The sequence below is a fragment of the Aptenodytes patagonicus genome, chromosome 1 (genome assembly GCF_965638725.1).
Source record: "Aptenodytes patagonicus chromosome 1, bAptPat1.pri.cur, whole genome shotgun sequence".
NCBI lineage: Eukaryota > Metazoa > Chordata > Aves > Sphenisciformes > Spheniscidae > Aptenodytes > Aptenodytes patagonicus.
In genome coordinates this window covers 67,941,305-67,968,272 of record NC_134949.1, presented here as the reverse complement: position 1 = coordinate 67,968,272, position 26,968 = coordinate 67,941,305, and the positions used below count along the sequence as shown (strand labels likewise).

At 44.2% G+C, this 26,968-nt stretch overlaps 1 protein-coding gene across 3 annotated transcripts in view; it reads right to left on the bottom strand.

Moving 5' to 3' along the window:
• The window catches only part of DENND5B (DENN domain containing 5B), a 118,752-nt gene that overhangs the window by 79,939 nt on the left and 11,845 nt on the right, over positions 1 to 26,968 (bottom strand). Inside the window, exon 1 of one of the 3 annotated variants that reach the window (XM_076340674.1) lies at positions 13,142 to 13,165. The exons of the other annotated variants lie outside the window; for them this stretch is intronic. The gene's annotated coding sequence lies outside the window, so the exon portion shown is untranslated. Of the gene's footprint in view, positions 1 to 13,141; positions 13,166 to 26,968 lie in introns of those variants that run through there. 3 annotated transcript variants of the gene reach the window in all.

The following is a 26,968-nucleotide window of genomic DNA, read 5'->3' as shown; positions in this document are numbered from 1 at the left end:
CCCCACACAATTCCCAGGTTGTAACTTGGTCATTGCTACTCGTCTGCCGCACGGCCTTTGGCGAGCCACAGGCTGGCAGCCCACGGGGCAGGTGCTCCGTGAAGCCGCAGACACCCAGCAGCGGCAGCAATGCTTCGGTCAGTGCAAGCAGCTCCCGGCTTCTCCTCTCACCTCTCCTTATTTCCAGCCCTGCATCCAAGCTTTTGGTTCACCAGCTCAGGCATTTCCAACGGGGAACCGCATGGGTGAGCTCAGCCAGCTGAAGGATACCTGGGAGAGGGATGGAGGGATGAAGAACAGAGGGGAAAGCGCTGCTTTCCACCCCACAGCTGGATTTGTCTTTCCACCCAGTTCATCACATCTGTACAAAAACTGTAGGAGAGTGGGAAATAGTAGGTGAAGGAGAGCAGGAGGAATGAGGACCGCACATGCTGGCACTACTACCCAGAACAAGGGAATACATTCAAAGTCCAGCAAAAACCACAATGTCTCAAAAACTGAAAAAATGAGCTGCACGTCTACAAAATGAACTTCTAAGCACCAGCCCATCTAGCTCACAAAGAGTACAGGAAAGCTGGGCAATACAATAGTCATGTACTACAGCAAGAAGCATAAACATGCATGTGTGTATTTTTTATAATATTATATCATTTTAAGCAGCTTTTTCCCCCATCTCATGAGGAACCCTAAGTAGCAGGGTACTCATAAAACTTGAAACCCACACATGGTCCTTAAGATGGGGAAAGGAGCTGCAGCAGGTTGAATTTTCCTGAAGAGCCCTTCTCCTCGAAGATGAAAAATTAATTCCCTGACAACCAGAGCCGCTCTGCGCTTCTCACAGGATGCCCTGAGGCAGAAGAGGCAGCAGTGCACTGCAGGCTGCTCCAGCTCCTCCAGGACCAGCTCAGGAGTTGCTGCAGGGTAACCTGCACCGTGAAAAAGGGTGTTTCCCGCTGGGACATGATGCAGACAGACTCAACAGGATTTCAGCCTTGTTTCATCTAGTGCTTCCTTTACAGCCTCAACTCTATCTAGAACATCAAGCTGCCTCTCTGGTCTATAAGGTAGACCTTTTCCTGTCTTAAAAATGCTACCTGTTGTTTCCTCTCCCATCTTCTCAAAATTTCAAAAAGGTCACCAAATGCAAAAATCCCCTTTTAGTAAACAATCATGACATTTGGAGTTGGGGGGGGAAACCAGAACCTCACAAAACTACGAGATTGGTTTAACATTACATGTGCAAGCTGCGTAAGAGCATTAGAAATCAAGAAACACGAGATCTGGACAGGAAGGGAGCCCTGGGCATAACGATCAAGCAGTAGAGAATGGGTGAGCCCGTAGGTCCTCAGACCACAGCACTAGCTATCACAGGGAGCATCAAATCCCTTCCATGTCTGTCAGGGACATGGGATCTGTTCAAACTGCAGAGACAGTCTTGCCGCTCTCTCCTGAAACCTGGTTTGTCATCACCAAGGTAGGAGTGAAATCGTTCCAGCATCCCTTTAGCTGCCATCTGCGCTCCCACAGGGAGGGGGCTCAAACTTGTCAAATGCCTTAAATTAAAAAGAACAACCTCTTGCATTAGAAATGGCAAGAGGTGGCAATTTCAGAGTAACAGCCTGAAGCTACTGGCTGTCAAGCAGAGCACACTGCATATGATTAAATATGAAAAATAGGCTCCCAGAATCCAAGTGTAACACTGCATTTGGGAAAGTTGCTTTTGAAGATCCAGAGACTAATAGAGAGTCTGAAAAAGTGGTAATTTGTTTAGGAAAAAATACCAGTCTTTAAGGATAGAAGATAAAAGGGGGTTTGGGTTACAGCAAATCTAGTTTCTGTTACTGGCCTTCCCTCTTTTAAACAACTATTTTCGATCACTTTTGTCAGGGAAAGAATGAGACCTATCATCAGCATGAACATGGCAGGTAAGATGTTGCTAGAATATGACTAGGAAAAAGGAAAAGGAGAAACCCGAGAGGAGACGTGCTCTGCATGGAACAGTCCCGTTTGCCTTGCAGTGCGGGAGGCGAGAGCAATGAGGGACCAGATTCTCCCCAGCCCTCCCCGCCTGCAGTGGGGGCAGAGCTCCCACACCAGCCAGGTTTCTCTCACCCAGGACTGGCAAAAAAAACCCAAAACACCACCACAAAAAAAAAAAAAAAAAAAAAAAAAAAAAAATTGGAGATACCAGAGTCGGAGAGGTTCATATATATTTTCCACACACACATGTGGGGACCAACCATTTCAGTGACTATTCAAGGATGTGCACTGGAGGCTCCTTTGAAAGCCCATCCATTTCTGTTAGTGCCTAGCTGGAAACCAAGTTTTTAAAAAATTAGGGGTTTTTTTGTTTGTTTCGGTTTAACCTTTTACTCCCTCTTAAGAGTATCCCCCAAACCATTTCACCTCCCTTTAGGAAAGCGGTGTTTCAGAAAGCACTGCTGGTAGACGATACTCTTCTGCCTCATCAGTAACCTCACACCCACCAAATGCTCCACGCCATCAGACACCGCGCGAGGAGACCTCGGCGGAGAGGGTGGTCAGGCTTTACACAAGCTTTGGTAACACAGCGCTGTATCTTGTCACACCCTCATGCCCAAAGCAGCCGGAGTCCCGCCAAGATCCCCACCAGAGCTATCTCACGTATGAGCAAGCACAGGGCAAGGCTGGGGACTTTGGTCCCTTCTTCACCGACGCATGATGGATTTTTCTAGTGATGAGAGCATTCAGAAAGCTGCTCTGTTCCTGGGTCTCTGTTCACTCATCTCAGACAGGCTTGTTGCTAATGATTTTTCCTCAAGGAGGAGGATTTCTTACATTGCATAGCTTATAATTAATTGTGGCATCTTAGACCAGAAGGTCTGCTTTGCTTCCCCTAAATGAGCTTCCCAAACAACGAAAACATGCTTAACATGTGGCAGGGACATGGTTCAAAAGTTCATTTAGGCTTAGCTTTGTACTAGAAAACAGTTTTGATGTGTAAATTTAGGCAGACACAGATCTACCTAGAGGTTGAGGAGGATGAAAAGGCATTTAGAGCATGGCTGCGCCCACTGTGGATAATACAAGAGCATATCCATTTTATGTGGTTATACAATGAACTGTAACAGCTACAGTCAGAGAAGGGATGACTAATGCTGAGCAGATACACAAACAGACGGACCCCTAACAAGGTTGGAGAGGAAGCTGGAGAATTTTGGGCGTAGGATCATCCAAAACATGCACCTGTGAAAGCAGGGGGATCAAGATTGAGGGGATCAGAATAATCAGGTCGGAAAGGACCTCTGGAGGTCACCTGGTCCAAAGCAGGGCTGACTTCAAAGCTAAATCATGGTGCTCAGGAGTGAGACAAAAATAAATTTCAAGATGAGAAACTGCAAAGACAATTCAAGAGCTGTAAGGCGGGGAGAGCAAAGACAGACATCAACATTTCGACGTCTTTGAAGCAAAAAGCCCAAGTTGGGATCTGTCTGATTTAATGCTTTCAGTGCAAACCAGGAGGCACTCTTGAACCTGCAGTATGAATACCAGGCAGGAAAACGGAGACTGTGAGGCATTAGAGCTATGAATCATCCCTTGCCAAACCTCAGGTCTTTCTCAGAAATATTTCCACCTCCGAGCCTTCATACTGTTTAGTACTAACACATCTATTACTGTATAACATACGACTAGCAGCAGCATCACTAGCATCATCTTTTGGCTGGAGACCACACACTGAACTTACTCATTCCCCCCTGCCTTGCCTCTCCAGGAGAGGAAAGCCCAGCATGCTCAAAGGCACCACCTGCATCTCCTGGATATTACAGCTCCATGGACACTGCACCTTCTCCTGGCTTTCATATTTATGGACACATACAGCAAATCATGCCGATTTCTCACTGTGAAGCCACTTTTTTTGGCAGTTGGCTAGGGACTTTCACAACAAGAAGGCCCAAGAAAAATACTCCATACAGTTTCAGTGCCTTTCCTTGCACTGCCGCATCCCAGGCAGGACTTACGCTAATCCCTCCTGAACAGCCTTGTTGCTCTTGCCTTGCTACAGGGCAGCCTGGCACAGCCCTCCTGACATCAGTTTAATGCTGATTAGTCCCGACACAATTCTGGTGCAGGCTTCCTGCCAGGCGAGGGAATGAACAAAATTGGTTTGCGCACAGGCCAGACGACAGCTGCAGTCACTCCAGCTCAAATCTGTTGAATAAGGACCTTTTTCTTATTTACCAAGATGAGGCTAAATTAGCCCAGCGTGAGACAGAAGGACAGAGCAAATCCTAAAAGCCAGCGATGCCAACCTGGCTCTGAAGATGCGAGATGCAACTTGGTCAGGCCCCATCGCTTGCGCTCAAATAAGCCACGGGGGAAGCGTAAGCTTTGTGTAAAGTGACACCCCCCCAGCCCAGCTAAGAGCTAGAGTTTTAAAAAGAAAGGATTGGGCGGGCAGGGAGAAGATTACAAGCAGAATGCCCTCATTTTTTTTCAGAGCCAGAGAGACTTTACTTGGAGCATATTTTTCCCCATCTCTTTCCTCCAGCTCTAGGAAGAGAGAAGCCTCCAGCCTCTATAAGCCCTCCGTCCCGCCAATGCCCTTAAGGCAGCGGCAGGCCCTGTTCTCATTACTACTTTTTCCTCCTGGTCTGATTTTCTCCTATGTTGAAAGACTGGAATCAATCTGCATTTATTCAGCTAACTTAAGATGCTTGTAGTATGGTACTGGGCAGCACTATAAAGCTTATCAAGCACACAGGCATCTCCAGACTGCTGCCAAAGGAAAACAACATTATTTCTAAAGTCATTCTGGTATATATTTAAGGACAGACGGTCTTTAGGTGCAAAACCATTAAGACTGACAATATATTGTTTAGTCCACAGAACATAATTAAAATTAAGATGCATCAAGATTGAGAGAAGCAGTATAAGTAAAGACTCATTTAGATGATCGGTGCTCTTGGTTTAGAGATGGGAAAGAAGAAAGAGTCGAGAAAAATTAAATCTGAAGGTAAGCAACCAAGTTATTTTTTGACAAGGTGCTTATATCTTCCTCATTCACCCATTGTCTGGTTTGGCTAAATCTGCATTATGTGTAGCTGCAGAAGCTGCCTGAATAGCAAGAGGTTAAGGGCAGGCCTTTTGTTTGCTGGTGTAGTCTGAAGGGAGATTTCTGTCATCACTTAAGCATACACTTCCTTGTTCCCCTCCTTGGGGAGCACCTTGCGCTACTATGTTCCAGCTCTCCGTATGTAAAAGATACTCACCAATCTCAGAGATTGTCTAAAGAGCATCTGCAAAGCTACGGAAGTTTCTAAAATTAGATGCCCTTATCAGCACGCTGTCAGTAAGTACCTGTATAGCAGTATTAGCTGTAATGCTTGTTTTTAAAATGCAGAGGGCATCCTGTTTGGACGGTTTCCTCCTCAGGAGCACTCTATTGATTTGATCTGAAGCATCATCTCTGTTTGCAGAATGACGCACAGACCTCTTGACATGAATTACAGAATCCATCATCTTCCCAGAGGCAGCACATGCACAGAGGCAACACTTGCATGTGAACTGCTTTCACAAACTTACCGTCAGCAAGGCTGGTATTACTCAGGCTCCTACAAAATGGATTTAATGGAAGAGCAACACTGCTGAGCTCTCTGGTCTTTGAAAAACTTTAAACCCATATCCAAAAGTGGATATAGCACTACAGGATTTTCCTTCTATATAGATGAAAAATCTGGCTTTTGGCACTTGCAGGGTTGGGTGCTCACTGATTGGGAGTTTATGTATTCATTAAGTAATGCCTCCTTTGGCCTGAAAATTCCTTGGGCACCTCCAGCTCTGCAGGATGCTCCTTCCCATCACATTTCTTCCCTCAGCCACCGGAGACACAGCTCCTGCCCGCATCAGCTACAGTTCAGGCACCACTTTGCCTGGTTTCCAGCCCCTGCATGGCCTGATCCAGAAAGCAAGCTTGTTTTACAAGCATAGTGTCCTCGCAAAATGCAGCTATAGCTTCTTTCTAAGGGAATACCAAGGGTCTGCTTTAACATGGTGTAAGAGGCAGAATACTTGCCTTCAGGCATGAAAGATTTGTGCAGTTTGGGGTTTTTTTTTCTTGCTGGAATAGGGAGAGACTGGGTCTAAATTTCCCTCTCCCACAAGAGGCAATATCAACCAAAAATGGCTTACTCCACACAAAGGAAGTGCACCACTAATATGTTGGAAGACGACATGCAAGAAGGATCTCAAGTGTAACCCAGTGGCCTGGATTTTCAGTCAATACATGAACACTCCTGGGGTCTGCTCCCTGCCCAGCTTCATGTGCATGGGGATCCTCCTAATCAGCCCTTAAATAACAGTGTGAGAGCAGGGACTGGCACCCAGACAGCTGTGGAGAAGGCTCTGGGTGGTATCTCCCAAGTGATGTGTCTAGCCAACAAAGGAGATCCCGGCAACTAAAGGCAACTAAAGAAAGAGACTCCTTATTTTAGGCTTACTACACATGCCACCTACAACACTCCAACAGAGCAATATGCCACCTTAATTATAAAGTCCATTAAAAAAAAAAAAATCTTTTTTCCTGTTAACAGGATTTGGGTCCCATATGTTCTTGAACAGCAGAAAGACCAAGGGAAGAAAAAAATTAATCTCTTCAGTTTGTTCTGTTCAAGACCACTGAAAGGAGGGCTGTGGTAGGGGAAGGGAAATGGTGTCTTTGAAAGAGTGAGAAGGAAATGCATCAATTGACCTTTCTTACTAGGTTATTAGTGGCTACAGGACTCCTGTAAATGAGTCAAACATGAAACTTAATCAATTCTTGCATCCTACTCTTTTTGAAAGAGATGTCCCTCCTCTCCACTCAGGTATGGCACCCAAGTTCTAGGACAACTGTAGCACCTTGACTGAAAAGGTAGCACCTCTCTCCACTTTATTAAGAACAAGTAAAACACACGCCTGAAGGACTTTGGCAGCTATCTTTGGCAATAAACAATATCTTCCAATTATCTGGGTACCTGCAGAGGAAGAAGGCATGTCACCCTTCGCAGGGCAGAGTATGGCTCTCAGTATTACAACAAGGTTCCCAGAGCTACTAGCTGCTACTTCATCATCCCCGCAAGCAACTCCCATCAAAATCCTGCCAAAAGAAGGAATTTCACTAAACTCTTCGCTGGCTCGTCTTAGACTTAAATCTTGCCCAGTAGGAAAACAGAAGGAATTGATATTTCCCACTAGTTCTCAGTGTCTAGATGTAGACCAAAGGAACTTTGCATTTAAAGTCGCTTGGGGAACTCGCTGCAGAATGACCTGGCCATGCAGAAACCAGCCTCAGGTCACAGTCTAAACACCTTTTCCTCATCAGCCGTTCAATAGACAGGTTTTACACACAGGGAAAAGAAAAAGCCAGTCTTACTGATTATGCTGAGAAGAAAAAAAGAAACTTTGTTAAAAGACAAAGATGGACACAGAAGGGGAGGGGGAAGTACAAAATGAACTTTACATGTCTATGTATTCACAAGACAGAAGTGTTACTAATTTTAAATTCAGAATTTATTCATGCAGTTAACAGCTTTTCTGAAGTTCCCCATTTTATCTCCAAGACTTACTGTGTTTACATAAAGATAAACATATCAAAGACTGAAGGAGATTTTAAGCATCTCAAGATGAACACCGATAAACCACTAGCTTCTGGAACAATAATTTCACTTCCCTGAAAGTAGCAGACTGGGGAGAAAGGCCAGTCTCTTAGCAGTCAGCAACCCTCACTAAATGGTTCAGTAAATTTACCATGGCAGAGTTATTTACTGCGCCAGTGCTGGAAATTCACCTCCGCTGAAACATTACAGATGAAGCTTAGCAGAAGTCTCAGGTCCAGCAGTGCGTTCGTCATTCCATCATCCCTCAGAGAACAGGCACTCAAATGAGCTTTGTTAATCACTTTGCTACTCTATTCCCTATGACTAAGTTGCACAAGTTACCTTCAAACCGACCATCACCCCGAGTGACTGACTACCGTCATTGCTGGTCTCAAGTGAAACTTCATAGCATGTGAGGTGCATTGATCATGGTTACACCCCATATACATTTATAAGGTTCATATGGAAAACTCTAGTGATTTGCCATCAGCCCTCTAGCACATAAGGCTTAGCCAGGTACCAGGCCAGCACACAGCTGGCTGGTTCTTGGGGAGATCAGGCAGGGTTAGAGGGATAAGAGGATCTCCAAAGCAGGGAGGGACAGCCAGCTGTTTGGCTGGCAGAAGGTAGTCCAAGAAACGATAGCTCTAGTTTTCCTTTCATCCCTGTTCACCTGTTTAACTCAGCTTTGCAACTGTGTTGTCTGCACTTCAATCTTTTTTTTTTAATTAAATAAATCACATCTTTTATGTTTACCTCAAGCTGCTTCACAATAGAGAAGATTTCAGGCCAAGGGATGGACACAAGATACTCCCTTTCTTCAGGGTGGCTATCCCAGAAATGAGGGCACTGGAGCACCATCACTATGCCAAACCCTCTATCCTCTGGATATTCTGGAGAAAACAGCGTGGTGCTGAGGAGGTGGCCGCTCCTGGGCTGTGCGTGGCAGGACACAGCCAGGCTGGCTCCCTGGCAGCAGCACGACACGGGCTGAGAGCACCCCAAGCCCCAGGGAGCCCTGACCCCAGTGCCAGGTAACATCCACAGGTCAGAGCCAAGCTGCTGACTCAAAGGGCAGAGTCCACCACCAAAAGCAATTAATTTATCACAAAGCATGATTGAAAAATAGGTATATATTGCTACAGTTTGTTGCTTTGCTGCTTTCCCTCTCAGTACCCCAATTGCTTGTTGCTATTTCTAACCCCACTGGCCCCAGGTATTCTTGACACTTTACCACTGAGATACAAGCAAGGATTGGTCCAGTAGGCACCACGCTATATAACACAGCTTGAAGTTATTCAGAGCAGGAAGCAGACCCCTAATTCACAATTTGTAGTCCTGCCACTTTCCCTTCAGTCCCTCCCAAACAATCTCTGTTACAACTCTGTATTTCTTTACTCTAATTTTTTCTTTGGTTTGACAACTCTTACAAATTGTACATTACTTGAGTCGCAAACAGTATTATAAAATAAAGAAAGCTTGCATTATGTGATTATGGTCCGATTTTCTTTGCTCCTCTTTTATGATGATCTTCTATCCACCCTTTACAATAATCTAAAAAGCAAGGCAAACTCACGTATCCAGAGAGCAGCTAGAATAAACATTCTTCTGTTTTAATGTGTCCTCAAGTGTTATTTATATAGACGTCTAATTACCCTGGGCTTTTTTGCAGTACAAAAGCTGACTTCAGCCTGCTCTCATGCCACAGGGCTTGAGGATGTTTTCACAAGGGCAATGCTTTTAAACAGGAACCAGAATGAGCCCCAGGAGGTCAGTTCCCAAGCAGGTAACATGCCTTCCCACAGCTACCATTCACCCTGCTCTCCAGTGGAAACTGTCTGCATTCACCAGCGTTAGTGAGGTAACAGAAGTGACATCTCAGTCTGCTGCCCAAGGAAAGTTAGGCAGAGGAAGGGGCTCTCTGAGACAGGCAGCTCAAGGCAGACCCACAGCAGGCAGGTGCCGCAGGAGCAGCCGGTCACCTGCTTGGCACCACCCTGGAGAGATGGAGAGGGGCTGTCCCAGCTTCTCACTAACGTTGGGAGGGTCAAGAGGGACACAGGGCAGTCCCATCGCTGACTGCCAAGCGTCTTCTCCCTTGCACCCCTCCAGCAGCCGCCTGGACCCTGCTGTGTCCTCTCCAACCTCGAGGCAAGAGCAGCCCGGTGCCCTAACCTCCCCACATGCCTCTCCAGGGAGCCCAAGGGATGAGCACCCAGAGACTGCAGTGACGACCTGATATGCTCTTGTGCTAGCAAAAGTAGACAGTGAAACTGGGTAAGTGGGGAGACCGCTCTGCTCCAACCCAAAGGTGAGCATAGGGTGGGGATGAGAGAGGGAAGAGGACACCATAGCTCCCACCAGTGCTGCTGTGTGCGCTTTCCCCCTGGAGACACGACATGAGAGAAACACCACAAAATGCCCCAGCTGCGAGGAAAGGCTCGTGCTCGTTCTCAGACGGTAAAAATCAATCATGCACAAGGCAAATCCACAGGAGTCCTGAGCTCTATTTGTTCCATCGCTCAAGGAACTGCTGGTTGTTTGCTTTAAATACGTATTATTTCCCCACAATAGCAGTTAACGTACCACTTATTACGCCCACCATCTGATAGGAAGGTGTACATTGACGTTGGTTTGTAGTTTGCATGCAAGTCACCTACAACTAACCCAGGGACTATCTCTTAGAGTTGCACATAAAGAGCGCTTTGCAGTTTAAGTTAACTGTGGTTGAAGGGGGGGGGGGGGGAATAAATCCACTTGCAAGCAGAACAAAAACCTGTTTCCAGGGGGGTCTGTTTCCATCATCTTCTAGCTACTGTTTTCCAATAGTAGCAGCCACTAATCCTCAGAAAGATACGCTTCCACTTAAAGAGAAAATATTGCAAAGAAAATGAAAGAATAAATTGGAAATTGTAAAGTTGCAATAATGATAGCAACTGTTACTAGAAGATTTTCTGAGCCCTTCTGGCTCCTTAAATAGGTTTCTGTTCCAGTGTAACCATAGGAACAGCAGTGAAGAGTCTCATTTAAAAGCCTGCACTTCAGCTGATAGCTAAGTTATGAGACTGCAGTGAGCTTGAATATCAAAAACATTCGAACAGCTCTAAAAAAAGCTCAGTTTGAATGGGAACTGTATGACTGTATTGTAGGAGACAGACATCTGTGTTGTAAACAGAGGCAGTGCCCAGCCAATAAATTGGCAGGGGGAAGCCTGACACAAGCCACCCTAGAACAAACAAACCCTACTGACGGAGGTTACTAAAAATCAGGCACAATAAACAGGTTAAGAACACAAATTGTGAATTGCTTAACACACTGTGCCCCTAAAACTGAAACCATATGTTTCCTGTAGCTGTCCTTTTGTTTAACGGACCGCAGCAAGACGACTGGATGAACAGTGACGGTCCTCAGTAATATGACAACTTCACTGCAACATTCACCCAAACTAGTAAATTTAGTACCCCAAATTTTACTTAATCCTTCACAGTATAAAATGACTCAGTTCTGGCTCATCATCTTTCTTTCAAGAAATATGAACAAACAGAAGTCAGCTATCTTAAAAGAAATCCAGTCAGAGGAACAAAGCCAACCAAATACATAGCCCAAATAGACTAGGGATGTTAAAGGGAGCACTCAGGAGCAAGTAAAATAAAAAATTACGGATCAGAAAAGTGTACCTAGGTACCCTGTACCTATGGACTTACACCTTTCTCCTAAAGAACATTAAGATAGCCGCAATATTAAAGCGTCTGTTACTTTTTGCACATTAACAATAAGACTCATGTGAAAGCATATTTGGAGACATGTTCAATTATTCAGTAACAACTATTTAAAACACTGTACTACAATAAACAACTGGGCAAAAAAAGATGGGAACGTGTTCATGTTGCATTTGTTACAAGGGACAGGTCTGTACATAATAGGAAAGCATAACGTCCCTTTTTTATAAATTAGCGAATACGGTAACTTTTATGCAATTACTATGTCCACAATCTAAAGAAAAAGTAAATAATCTTTTGGTACTTATCGGTACAGTTTGCTGCCTTAATTCAGAAGGAGTGTTGAAATATTTCAAGCAGTTACAAAAATTACGGGATCTCTGCAAGGCCACATCAGAGATGAAGCAGAATATAAAATGAAGCTTAAGTAACCATCTACATACATTTTAGGGAACAGGATTTGCCTTCCTTAAAGTGACTGCAATCTTCTGCTTAATTTCTCATGTGTGTCCCTGCTCCTCAGGCTCCGGCTGGGGAGGAGGCAGGCAGAGATGAATACTCTGTTCTCCAAGCTGCCTTAGCATCACTTGTCAAGAATTTAGCAAGGATCAGACAGATCCATACTCTTTTTCTTGTAACTTTAATCATTACCATTTCACTGGCCCGTTTATGATTTTCTGTCTATTGCTACTGCTCAAACACACTCTCTGGTCTGTCTTACACACATTCACTTTTAACTAACGCTGAGACTTTGTTCCCACAGGCCACTATCTGCTTTGCCTGTAGTAATCAAGTTTTCAGGAGTGCTTGGGACCCCATGGGTCCCTGCAGAAGTACAGCTGATGTGGTAAGTAACATGAAAAAAACCCAGTACTTTTATGCTCTGTATAACATTGGTCACCTCTAATTGCCTCAGAGCTGCCATCAGAGCTTCAGAATTATGATCTTTGTAGCATCAGAGAAACCAAGTAAAACGTGGGCTCATGTCACTCCAAGCTCTTCACATCTAACCCAGAGCCAGCAGTCTTTACTGCTGGACTGTTGTCAGGAAGAGACTACAGGTGGTCTACCAAGAAGGTTTATACTGGCTAGAAATAGGCACCACAAGCTATGCATAGTTAATTTTGGCTTTATTTTAAGAGAGAAATTGAAGTTTTCTATTTCCTGTGTCCTTGTTGTTCTAAGCACCTGTGCATCTGAGTCGATTTACTTTGCTATGAGTGCCACAAAAGGATCTCGGACATCTCTGTTTCAGATTTTCACATTTCTTTTGATTAACAAGTCTCATTATTAATGCAAAGCCCTGTCCTTGTTTTATTTACAGATGGTAAATGATGCTACATTCATATAAAAATTATACATAAAATCACATATAAAATTTTCATGTTAAACATCTGCAAGTTAATTACGATATAAAAGTCTCCACAAGCTCCAGTGCATTGCACGGTAGGCTAGTGATGCCTTGGAGATGGTTTCAGTCCCTTCTGTTAAAAAGAAACCTGGAGGATGGGGAGGATATGAGGAAAAGGAAGCAAGCAGCACCAGCTTTAAACAGTTCTGGGAAACTGTCTCTGGTTTCACAGGCAGAAGTAGTTTTACATTTCTGAATAGTGGAAATTTTTATTTAAAGAAAGAAAGATTTTCATGTGCACCGATTCAAAAAATGACAATAAGAGACAGCCATTCTATCTAGCATTTGAGACCCCAAACTTGCAAAAGAAAACTGTTAGGACACAGAAGAAAGGAAGGGAAGAATGAAATACGTGAAACCCAACCTGAAATGTAGGATGATGAAAAATATTTAATTACCTCTTTTTGAAAGAAGGTTCCCATAGCTACCTTACCGAAAGGTGGCTTACGAAGGGGTAATCGCGGGGTTTTCCAAATGTGTAGCCTACGACTTCCTCTTAGGAGGATACTGCTCATTTCTGCCCTCCCTCCCACCCTCTCCCACACACACGCTACTGCAAGGCAGTCCAATAATATGCTGCTATTTGACATGACTGCATTTATAATTTACACCAAGGCAACTACTGCAGTGAGAGAAGCCTGCACCTGAAGAGCCTGAGGCTCTTCACTGCTCTGGAAGAGTCATCCCTGCAATGAGCTAGGGATATTTTCTTTTTTTTTTTTTTTTAATGTAGTCATTATTTTTAAATAAAGGATCAAATGAAGAGAACTACCAGTTTTACAGAACCACTGAACCATAATTGCTGCAACCAAGAACAAAAGGCCCTCTTAGAGATGTATGCAACAGTGCCAGAGTTCTCCATACCAGAGACATGGACCACCTAGCTGCAAATGGGGTGCTCCAAAGCATTGCCAAGTCAATCGCTACATACAGTCCTTCAGAGCCTACATTAAGGATTGTGCATTACTTCAAATGGTGCCATGCCATTGACAACACTTCAGTAAAGGAAAAACGTCATGCCTGGCTAAGCCAAGAAGCTTGTAAAACGACCAGAGACAAGACCCGTAAGGTGACTGTAACTCCGTAGTTCCCTGGTGACACCACTCATCTGACTGGGATGAGCTCAATGTTGTCAGGTGAAATACCTGACCGATCCTCAGCTGGATAAAATACAGGGACAAATCCTGGGACTGTGGACAGGGACTTCCTCAATCTCACGCTGAACCTTGTAACTGCGTTACAGAACCAAAGTTCCTCTTGTGCTCTGCAGCTTTCAGTGGGTCAGAGAGATTTATGGGCCCTATTAAGAAGGTGACAAACAACTGCTTTTTACTTCCTGAGGCAAGCTGTTTTATGGATAGGAACCTAGTGACAAATCCATGCAGATTCCTGTAACTGGCACTGCTAATGTCATATTTTATTTTCTGATACTTCCTCCCTACTATTCTGAAGGAGGAGGGCAGGGGAAATCCTGTTTGCATGCATATTTCAAGACAATCTTCTCCTGCTTGAACTCACACATTGAACATAAAGTTCTAACATTTTAATGAGTTGTCTAAACCATGCTTGTTGTAATTAAAGTTTAACAAGTTTTTAAAGCAAGATTTTAAGTTCTACATTAACATTTCACAATGTGCTGCATTACCTTGTGCCATGCCGTACCAAATAGTTTATGCAACCTGCAAAAGCTTTTTATTCAGCCAGTTACTGCAGTTCTCCAAGACACAGCAAAGCAGTGACCTGTGTTCTGCTCTAGAAGAATGCACTCCTTCACACAGCCCTTTAGAGCTGCTATTGGCCTTGCAATACAATCAAAAGGTTTGTCCTTGTAAACTGAAGCTGTGGCAGGACCTTGGAATATGAACTACAGGATGACATTGAAAAGATACATCAGCTTATGTTTTATACCGTAAGGATGTTTAATCTTCTCATCAACGACAACTAGTCCAGGAGCAGCTACTCAGAAGTCACACAGCATCCAGTCCTACCCATGCCAGGTGCTCACACAATTTTCAAAGAGATTTCCCCCCCTTTTCTTTCACAAGAGATTTGTTGTAGGCAACCACGATAAATAGCGGGACCTTAAGCTTTCCTTAAATAGCCAAAGTACTTAACATTCCCTTTGTGAGGAGAGTTTTAGCAAGATGACTTTCTCCTTCCTCAACCCCACAGATGCTGTGCATCAATTCTCATCAGAAGACAAGGTTTTAGTATCTCTACTCCTCTTGAGGGAGACCTCAGGGATACTGCCTAGAAAGGAGGGGGGAGAAGGGAATGGCAGGGAAGAGCATGCAGCCTGAGCGCAGGACTCTGGAAGGGAGCACCCCCAAACCTCTTCTGTCAGTCTGTGCCACTGCTTCCCAGGTGCTCGGAGGTGCAGATCTGCTGAACCCTCAGCCAACCACAACATAAAAACCACAAATTAAAATGGGACCTAGAAGCTCTCTTTTGCTCTTCCTAGAAGGATTCTGGGGGCTCTCCTTGGAATTTTCTATAGGCAAGCCCAAACTTGAGGCCTATAAACAACTACCTTCATCGGCAGACCTGCAGTGAGCAAACACGCTAATAAACTGAGTCTTGCCATAGCAAGTTGCCTCCTATGGAGGGCTGAGACTGGCTCATGAGAAATAATAGCTACATAACAAATGAGCTGGATAAAATGAATACATCAAAGAGCAAAGTATTGATGGAATCATTTGCAAATAGATGAAATTCATACTGATGAGTCCACTACTTTGTTTCAACTGGTTTTGTGCTAAATAGCAGGGCAGTTTTGATTAACGCAGTGATTACATTGAACTTCAGTCTGCTTGATATTTTATTTCTTCATATTCTTGCCTCTGTTTGAAGGGCCATGGCTTGTTGAGCATGAGTAACCATGCACTGAGAGGCTGCTGTACCATTTGAGACAGGTTTCCAAAATGGCAGGGTGCACTGGCTCCTTTTCAGGGGCAATGCATGCACTGCTGCTGCAGCTTCTTGGATTACTGGAGGGGCACAGCACCTTCCTGAGCTGGAAGAGTTTCCTAATATTGTGTAAAAGAGCAGTAAGCACATTCTTCAAAAATGCCAGTTCTGCCTGCACTGGTACAGTCTTCAGAAAGTCAATCTGGCAGCCTCAAGGAAGCAATCCAAATAGCTACATCCTCCTCTCTCACTTCCAAAAATATCATTATGTCTCAACAAGCTGTGATTTCCCCCCCACAACTAACTAAACCACTTTCCAAAATAAGGTTAAAAGTTGCAAAAGAAATGTAATACAGTGATGGGGACAAATTCCATCCATCAAACAAACTGAACGAAGTTACACAGGCATCACCTGAATTATTTCACAGGCTGGGGATGCTCATGAAGAGAGCAACTCTGGGTACATAGGAGACAGCAAAACAAAAACTCCCTTTGATATCTGTAGAGGATGAAAAGCTGACTGGCCATTGCCCATGTCCACCCATCACAGGACAGTGGGCTCAGCAGAAGGATGCACGTGCACACACACAAGCTCCCTACTATTTCAGTATGTAAATCAACCTTTCCAAAGGGTAACCATGAAGATGTGCCCCGCTAGGGAGAGCTATTTTATAACATTGTCAATGAATCATACTCCATAGCAACAGCATATTCCAGCTATTACACAAGATGGACAGTCCATCTGACCAGGACAGGAATTGCCATATACAAGTTATCCACCATTACTGGGTAATAGGAAGCACTCTGAATCCTCTTTGGCATTAGATTGACCCTTTGGCGATCTAGGCAGATAGTGATACGCAGCACGGAACAGCATTTGCAGCTCAAGCTACTTAATCAACACGTGGGATTGCCTGAATGAGACAACCTAGTTTTTAATTCAGCCTTCCAACTAAATTTAACCCAGTAATACAACATACGGCAACAACCACAATTAGTTGTCTTACATTAAATTGGTATGTTTCAAAAAGGAAACTACTTTTCTTTGGAGAGGTAGCAAGGTAAGACAGAAGGCAAAGAGAGTTGTAAGACCTTTTTCCTACTAGACAGGTTAAGTATTGTGGAGAAAGACAAAACTTGCAGAGCAGAGGACTCTTCTGAAGGTTATCTACTTCTGTCAGAGCAAGTCCTATGAGGCCTCTTCCACCAGACTCCCTCTTGCAAAAAAAGCTTACAGACCCTCAGATATCCCTCTCCTTTTTGTTAATACTCCAATACAAGAGTCAAAGATTGAAGAATAAGAAAACTTGTTTTGAAAATTGTTTTTGAAGGAAAGAATTTCAGATATCAGTGAATGGACTTAAGTCTTTGAAAACTGTCAAAATCTGTTCCATGCTCCCATCCACGAGATTTTTAGCGTGATAGTTCAGCTAAGTCTTTTTGTGCAGTTAAGTGCCACCAGACAGGCCAATCCCAATCAAGTCACACATCTCCCTAAAATTTGTCATGAACAGTTGCAACTCTACTCTTCCTCCAGCCACTGCTTTGCCAGTGCTGCAGTAACCATCACCACCACACCGAAACGGCTAACTCAGTCCTCACTCACTGCTCCAATAGCAGGACAACTTTCGCAGCCTATTTCGGAAGCCACCCATCACCTTGCAGAACTATGTCGTACCTGCACTGTAGGGACAAAGATTGAGCAGCCCTGAAAAGCACCACCTTGGCTGATGACATGCTGCCTGCTAGCTTCAAAAGGAAAGAAAAAAAGACAGCTGTCAGCCATTAGTCACTTCTAAGACCACCGAACATTTTGGTGAACGTGGATGTAACTGAGCTTGTGCTTTCACAGCACAAACCAAGCCTTCTGGATAAACTCGTGGTAAATGACTCTGCATCAGAGCCATATTGCAAGAAAAATGTAAATGCTGTACCCATTTAAGAAATACTGTGATTTGGTCTGTCAGAGGTTTAACATTAGTTCATCTTGTAGTACAAATATATACACATATATATATATGGGGTAATCCCTATACATCACCTATCTCAACAAATCCTCTTAGAAACATTTATCAAAAGCACTCCCATTTCTGTCTTTTTACACCTTACCTCATAGATTTTGAAATATGGATTTTATATTCAGAGTCCTAAGGAAGTTAAGAACATTATCTTGACTTATCATGAATACACACATACACACACACAAAAAAACCAACCCCAAAAGATTGATTTCTTGTTTCATGTTTCCACAACTTTCTGTTAGTGAACTGAGGGACAGAGTGAGGGAACCAGGTGTCAAAATTTCTACCATTAACATAAGTGAAAAGTTTAGAGAGATTTAAAGGATCACTCCTGGTGGAATAATAGGACTTGTGGAATAATGAGGCTCTTGAACAAGCATTAGAATCAGTTGTCATGTACCATAAAAAAAAGCCACTGCACATGCTTCATCTGCAAGGGCCCTGGCACCAAATGAAGTAAGCTTCTTTGCTCAGATCACTGACTGGACACCCCATGCAAAAGATTGTTAGTTATTTAATTCTCAGATCTGGTGCAGAAAAAACACACAAGAAGCCATTAAATTTCCATGATTCTTCTTGAAGCTCTACCTGTTGGCCATCAAGGTCATCGTCTCTCATTTAGGCCTATCAGAAAACTCCGCTGAATTCTTAATCTAGTGAGGGGAAGAGGGTCACAAAGAGTTGTGAGCCTGCAGAAGCTCCATTTTCTAACAACCCAGGTTATCTGGGGTCCCTTCAGCTGTGATGGAAGAGAGGATCTGCACATGCATCTGTACACACACACACACACACACTTCCCCACTGATGTGGAGAAAGAACAGCTACCACCACCCTCAGACTCCCAGGCATTGTGCATCTTTAAGGATTTTTGACAGTGTTGTAATACTATTTGACTTTCAGCATCACTCTTCTGTTTGATAATCTTTTTTCCCCTTATAACCTGGAAAAACTATCAGGTCTCTTATTGGTTTTGCCTATTTCTTAGGCTACAGACTTATTCTCCTCCATGAATTTCTGCAAGTTCGCTTTTCCAAACAGCAGTCTGTATTCCAGTTTTAGTGTGCTTTTTAACCTCAAGCTTTGTATCTGGGCTATTTTAATGTGGTGCACCAAACAAAAAACAAACCTAAAAGATAACCCTAAGTTAGAAAAAGACTTGTGTTCATTGCCTCCTATTCTTCACACACACACACACCCCCCCCCCAAACACTATTCATTGCACTTGAAGTAATTTCCTCTGGGTCCAACAGAAGCACACACCACCTCCCTTAATCCAGGGCAGGAATCTCACACACCCACAGAGGCACACCCATGCCCACAGATAACTACATCACTCTTCCCCTGGCTGCATGAAATTCCTCCTTTTTGTCAACACATCTTACTAATCAGTATTTTGGATAGCACAAACAGAAAGCTCTCATTCTAGGACTGAGAACAGAAACCCAGCAGAGAGCCTGCCTGTTTTCACAAGGAAGTTACATAGTCTTCTGCCTTGCTCTGTCGGTTGAAATTTGGCTTGCTTCTCAGAGGCATCTCAAGTATATTCAAATATTATATTCAAATATACCTGAACAACTAGAGGTCTCTGCCTTTTTACCTTAAAAACTTTGAGGAGTTGGCATTCATCCCAAACCAAAGCAACATGCATTTTACAAGGTTATTAAAACAACCTTCCTGCTCAGGCTTGAGCCTGTGCCCTCCAATTTCCTTCTCCACCTCAATTTATCTTCCTCCAATTGAAATCACTGTTACGGCAGATGAGGTTTATCAAGTTTATCAAACAAAAACAGCAGCTCCTACATCCATGGCTCCAAATGAACTCAAATGGAAGGCATTCATTTGCACACCGCTCCTCCCCTTCCCAATTAGGGTAACATTTAATTTGGTAGGATGTCAGTCCCCCCACCATCCCACTAGGCAGGCTGAAACCACTCACTGCTGAACTGGTTCAGAACCGTCCAGCTGTACATGTAAATAACTGCAGCTTTCATAGCCAACACTTTCATTGCCTTGCACAAATAACACATTTTTTCCAGTAGACTGCAGGAAAGACAGAACATAAAGCTCCTCGGGACCTACAATCAATGCCACGTCAGGATTAAAATTTAGGATTTAGACTCCTCTACTATACCCTTATTCTTCCAGACACAAATAACGCTCCTATGTAATGGGACGTAAAACTCTTGGATGTGAAAACTCTTGGCTTCCTCTTGCAGCTCGCAATTAATCTCAGTTTTCCTTCTCCATAAAGGCTTGATCAGATCAGATGCATTCTCCAGAGCACAGCTTGTGCAGGCACCCGCCTGCACGGTGCTGAGCGCGCACGCAGACCTCTGCAAGGAAGAAAATCCCTGCGGTGGCAACCCGTGCTGCCTGCGGTAAGAGATTCATTTTTGTGCATTGGACACGTGCCCAAATGTCCCAAACTGACTCAGAAGAAGGAAATGACCCACCATCACCACCAGGTCAAGAAGGCATTTCAGTGCTGGTTCTCCAGTTCACACAGCATTTGCTCAGCGTTTTTCATCACCTCTCTGCAGCTTTGAATGCTGCTGGCTAGCAAAGGCAGGGGTTGAAACTGCTATGCCAGGGCTTGTTCCAGCTTGGCAAATTCAATTAAGTACAGCAGAAAAGTTCTCCTCTGATAGAGCCAAAGCTTCTTTGGCTAAACCCACTAAATCAACTGCTGTTTCTACAAATGATGTTTCCACCATTTTTGTCCTCGCTCTTAAGTATTTTATCCCCTGCCCCCCCCCCTTTTTTTTTTTAAAGGTGTAGAAGATACAAAGACCACACAAAAAGAGAAGATACAGAGGATTGTACAGTTACCACTGCAGCAAGTTTGATAGCTCCCAAGGAGCAGTATACACACACGTTCCCAAAAGCCTGGAGACCACAAATGGACCATAAAGAGCACGTTGGCTTCTTAAACTCAACACTCATTTTAAATAGTGATAACACAACCACCTAGAAGTACTTAATGCATCATTGACTACTGCATCCCATTATGAAAATTTTTCTTAAACGAAACACCTTCAATTTTAATCTGCTCCTCTTAAACTAATGATGACACTTCTGTGAAGCTTGTTGTGTCACCCTGTATTTTAGTGGAAGAGAACCAAGAGAGTCTCAGCTTTGGTAATTTAAAATTAACTGCATGTAAATGTTGGGCTTCGACAAGCATATTTCCAAGGATCCTATACAGGTGTTAGGACTCAACACCGTGGCACTGTTGCACCTAAAAGGAGACACAAAGTTTTTCTGCTGCTTGAAAGGATTTAGAGGAAGCTGGATGGGCTCACTCCTGCAGCATACATTTGATGGCTGAACCGTCACATCTCCAAAGAAAATCACCAGCATCAGCTATCCCGAGATGGCTAGATTACATGGCAGGAGCTGACAAGCCCTGCCTTGGCAAAATATTTAAACTCCACAAAATGCTCAGGTAAAGCACCTAGGAGCCTGTATTAGTAGAAGCAGCCTGTGATCAGACTGCCTACTACGTATCAGCTCTGGTCTTTATATAAGAGCTGGGTACGCCCTCACTGACCAGGAATGCCGCTTCTCTGGGCCTCAGGTATTTATCCAGAGTGTTTTCCAGGCTTGTTGTGCCACCCTTTGGACCTTGAAGACCTCAGCTCCTCAGAAGCGAGACAGGGACTTCTGCTGCAAGCGGCCTTCCCTCAGCACAGGTGCTCCACACCAGCTGCAGAACCACCTCTGACAAAAATATTCCTGACGTGTTTGAGGATGGGATCTCCAAGGAATATAGATGCTGTCTTCACCTCTCAAGATGAAACCTGAAGAGTCCCACCCTTGAGGAATAAATGTGGGGGTTGGGAAGAGGTGGAAGAATTGACCTAGGCAAAGCAAAGCCACACCACTGGCGTGGTTTCCACAGGCAGTCAGGGGCTGCTCTGCAGGAGCCATTAACAGACTTCGGAGGAAAATCTGGCAGAGGGGCAGGCTATCACTTCCTGCAGTAGAAAGCTTGGTACAGAACCAGGCTACCACATCAAAGGCAGTCATTTTATTCATTTAATTCGCTCAAAAAAATCTTCCTCTCTCCACAGCTGCCTGCACAGAAGAAAAGCCCTCCATGCTCAAGCAGTGCTGGCTCAGGTGCAGAGCTGTGAGGAAAGCCAGGGCAGGGAATCTGAGCCGGTCATGCTGCTCACCTGCGGATGGCTCTGTTTCCATCTGCCCAGCGGTGGGCAGGGCAGAGCAGGCAAGCCGGCAGCCCCCTCTCCCGTGCCAGCCCCCAGCACCATGCCGCTCACCAGGGCTGGGAGCGAGTATGGAGAAAAGGTTAATTCCAGAAACAGCCAGAAATACGGTACTCCGGCAATGGGAGCACGAGTCCCCACACGGCTTGCCAGCTTTCTGCTAGTGGCTGGCAACCAGCAGAAACAAAGAAAAAGTGTCGGTGGCAAACGCTGGCTCGCAGGATGGTGCCAAGGCACCTGGGATGGCTATGGAGGCAGGCGTTTCTGGCACGGTACACAGGGTCTTGTGTTTGGGGGCAAGTGGAAGGTGCCAGTTTCTTTTGGCTGCCACCACGCTTTTAATGTGGCATTCACTGGCGGCATGTTAACTCACTTGCCACAACGAGGGGAGCATTGCACTTCCAGCCCCATATTCAGTGATGCACATGTGTACCTGCACAGCTACAGCAGCCACACTAACCACTTCCCATAATAACAAAACAAAATGTACCATAAGAGTGTTAGGAAGGACTGGATCAACTCCCTCCCCCCGCATTGTATCAGGAGAGCAACTAGCTAAGTAAACGGGCAGGACAGGACTGCGAGCCAGGACCTCTTTATCAGTGCTGGCAGTCCTGTTCGTCTCCAGCTGGAAAGAAAACTGCAGAGGCTTTACTCATTATTTTTGCTAAGTCCTGCAGCAGGATGTTTTCCTGCCCTCCAGACCTGGATTGCGCAGCTCTGTGCTACCTGCAGTAGTTATACATAGAAACAATCCATTAACAGTCAGGTTAACACATGGCACATAAACAGATCGTACTTGTCAGCATGTCTAAGCCTTACAGGTCAGCTGGCCATTTTAAGAGACTCTGCAGTGGAATCACTGCAGAAAAGTAGGACTTTCCAGTCTGGATTATAGGGGTGGAGTGTGATCAACTGTTTTTTCTGTTGTTTTTACGAGAGCACAAGACAAAACTTCAGCACAAGTGAAAAATCAAATGAAGGCTGAACATTATTTCTTCTCCAATCTGTGCCTTATATGCTTATGTATCAGAATAAAAGCAAACAACCTGAATGCAGCCAGACATTGCATTTCAGAGAGCTTGGGTGGGGGCTGGAGAGAAGAATAGAACACACGTGGGAGATGAGTATGTATATTCTAAAATATAAGTATTTTAGAAGACGTCAACCCATCACTAATGAGATTTGGATGTCCAGCTTGCCTGGGGGAGGGCAAAAGGGGAGTCCTGCTATTAATAAACTGCGCTTAGTTTTGAAATTAAAAGCTCAAATACAAAGGCTCAGCAGTTCTCAAGAAAAAAAAACCCAACTTTTTCAGCATGCAAGCTGCATCCCTTCTCCACAAAAACTTGCTTTTAGAAACAGATGGCAGCCTGCAAGACCTACAAATCCTTTGTCTGGAGTGGCAAACTAGGCCCTATTGCCCATCAAAGTCAACCGTTACATTGTGAAGCACTGACCCTAACAAATCCATTATGTTTCTTTCTACCACAATGCTAAACCAGACAAAATGAGTCAGACTTAATAGGAAAGGGTGAGGGATTTTAAATCCCTTTGCCCTCCATCCCCACAAAAATAATGACAGGGTGGAGAGTCTGCGTTGACCCTTCACTTACGAGCCCTGCCAAACCCTGCCGTTAGGGCAGCCCGTTTGGGCCAGGCTGCCCAAAGGAAGATGGATTTGGGTTTGAAGCATTTACACGGTACTGTGCAACAGCTTTGAAGTCAGCACACTATGTCAGTCAAACTACCCGCACAGTCAAGAGCGAATATCCTGAGCAGGAAAGAAAGGCCCTTATGCTAGCTGAATAATTAGGTCTGATGTGCTTTGTAGTTTCTCAGCCCTCTCTTCCCAGCTCTGCCGAAGCGCTGTGCATATACACGGCACAGAGACAGGGAAAGCTCTTTACAGGTAGCTGCAAGGAAGAGAATATCATGTTTTCTCTCCTGTTTCTTCTGTGTGAGCTGAACCCAGGCAATCGAAACAGAAATGTGAAGAGGTAGGAGCTCATATCAAAGAGCTGCTGCCTTCAGTCAAGGGAGAAGACAACAGAGAAGCCTGCTGAGGAGGTGACGGACAGGGCGATGGTGTGGAAAGGATCGAAAAGCCTTCTCCCCGCTATGGGTATTTGGTGCATCTTGACACACAAAAGGAAACACCCATCACTGGTACTGTCAGCAGACACCTCTCAGCAAGGCATACTTTTGTCAAAGAGAAAATCTCTCTCATTAACAGTGGGTCCAGTTTATGAACAATCCAACTGCTTTCATCTTGCATATTTAAAGACAAGATACAACAAAAAAGTCAATGTCCTCCAGATTGGTTGGATTCTTCACACTTTCAAAGAAATTGCCCCCCCATCCCTCTTTACTGGTTTTCTTTGGCATAAAACAATCTCTCAAGGACATGGCAACAACGACGCTGAAATTCAAAGCATTGAGATCAAACACACAAAGCTGACGCTCATTACAGCTAAATTATGTCACCTCTCTGAAGGCTCAAGCTTATTATTTAAGGCAATACAATAGTCATTAATCACAGCCATTGTGCATTGCTCAGAAGGCGTCTAGAAAGCTAAAGAATACAACAGAGATTTATTATACTACAGTGCCAGATTTAATTACATGGTTTTCTTCTCAGTATCTCGCCGCTTGTAGTTCACCACCTGTTTGCACCAGAGGACCTGAAATAAAGACATGCCAGCCCTTGAGGCTAGGCATGCAAGAGAGGGCTTGTGCTGAGCTTTTGCTATGACTGTTGTAGCAGAAGACCAGTGGGCAAAGAGAACGGACCATTTCGGGGGCAGCCGGCTGGCAAATCACTTGCCTAGAGCTCTTGTTTTTCTTCTGAAGTTTTAAACTTCTAGTTCCTTTTCATATATATTTCTGTGTAGAAAAGGTACACCATCAAGACTGTGCGTAAAAAGAAACAGCTCGCTGTCTTCTTCCTAAAGCTACTGTGTGAAGATTCATGCCCTCACCAACACAACAATGTATTTAAGCAGTACGTCTGTCTGCTGGCAGCCTTCTGAGTTTGCATTTTCTTCTATAAATATTTAACATAGAAGAACTGTTCATGTTACTCACTTTGCCCGAAGTGTTTTGACAGCCATGCTCACCACATGACAATGATGCTCTATTTAACACTGCAGCTGCAGACAGGAGGATTTGGTTTCAGTTTTATACAATATTGTGAAACCGATGACCTCCCACAAAATAAACCAGATAATACATTTTTAAGGAGTAGAATTTAAATGCATTAGCAAGACAATTATCAGTAAGCCACTGCAAGAAAGGAAAACAGAAATTTAAGTCCTGAATGCAAGAGTTTGCTTAAATTTAGCTGCAATCCCTTTTTTATTAAACATACTCAGAAAGCGAAAATAAGAGACAATCAACCCTGCAAAAGCTAAGTAGCTTCCTGAAACAGTTTCTCTTAAGACTAGAATAATTTCCAAACTTTCTGGACCGCAAATTATTATCAGCCCTCAGAGACCTCTACACAATTTTACCAACCAGTTAATTTAATCCACTCAAAAGAAGATGGCTCAGTGGACCACTTGGTCGGCCCCCAAGGGAGGTTTGGTCTCAATCTCTCTAACGTAGTAAGACTCAGCATAGTCTAGCAGCAACTAACCAGGAGTCAGTCTTTCACATCTGAAGATCACAACATTCTTCAGGTGGAGAAAGTTCAGGGAAACAAAACAAAAAGGCTTAAATAACCCAGCCACTCAAAGCCACACAAAACAGCTCTGCTACTGTTAGTGACGTGGAGAGGCATTTTAAAATGCTCACTTTAACATGGGATCACTTAAGCACTGCTTGGAAAAAATATGTAGAGGTAACATAAGAAAGAGAAACAGAGTCAGCAACATTTATCCTTTCTGATTCCCCCCCCGGACCCCGAGCCTAGTCTCAGTTACCCAGGGGCTCATTAATGCACTCATCTATTACAAGCTTGCTGGAAGCATGGAGCGATGCCACTTTGGTATGAGCAGATTAATCAAGCTTGGATTGCCAGCCTCCCACTGCACTGCAACGCAATGCCATCACCTTCTAGGAGATTTCATTCTAGGCTGTTTCAGTGGACAGATTCAGCTGAATATTGCCATTTACTTCCAAGACAACTCATAAACGTAGAGTGATTAGCCATCTCTTGCAGTGCCTTTTACTGGAGTTACTCAAAATTTAATGCATTTAATACAGTTTTATGACTCCTTATGCATCATCAGCACTTTAATACATCACAATACAGTACTTGGTTCTCAACAATATTATCAGAAAGGTCAGAATAGCTTTTTAAAACAATAAAGCATGACAATGAGCTGATGTGTTTTTAACTGTGGGAAGGGGGAAGATTAAGAATGAAAAAGAAAGTAGAGAACCCCCTTCCCCAGCACATTCTGCTGCTGTATCTCCCATTCAGTGCATTTTGAAAAAAAAGTGCTTTTCCACAGACACATCTCTTGGATGCAACAGCACCAACACAGCCAAGCTCCTACATCCTTTCATTGAGCTTGAGGAAGGACTTGGACCAGCAAACAACCATCCTTGCATTGCTATTTATTGCCAAACATAGCTTTGCTCCCACCACCTGTTATCACATTGTAGGAGCTGTAGCAGAATTGCTCCCCTAACAAATACTCTTCATTTGAGACTGAGAAGGAAAGACTAAGGAAGATGGCATTAAGACAGCTGTAGGGTTTCACAGGTCTGGGTGAAGAGTGCTAGGAGTTATGTGACAGGATGCCAGGACAGAGATCGTGGTCCTCTCATCTGCAGCTCCTTTTGCTCACACAAACCTGTTAGCTCTGATCTTCCCTCCTTCCCCCTCAGCACCACGAGTTACCCCTCATTCCCCGACCCACCAGATGGGCAGGAGGCAATGCACGCCCTGCTCGGATCCCAGCTACGTGGCTGCCAACTAGCCTGCCAGAATACCCACGTGGAGGGGCCTCTCTTGCTTTATAAAGTGCTGCTGCTGCTTTTCCCGCAGCCTTTGTATTATTGGAAGGTTAATTAGGACCTCTGCTCTAGCTGCAGGGATTTCACCAAAAAAAATCCCATATCT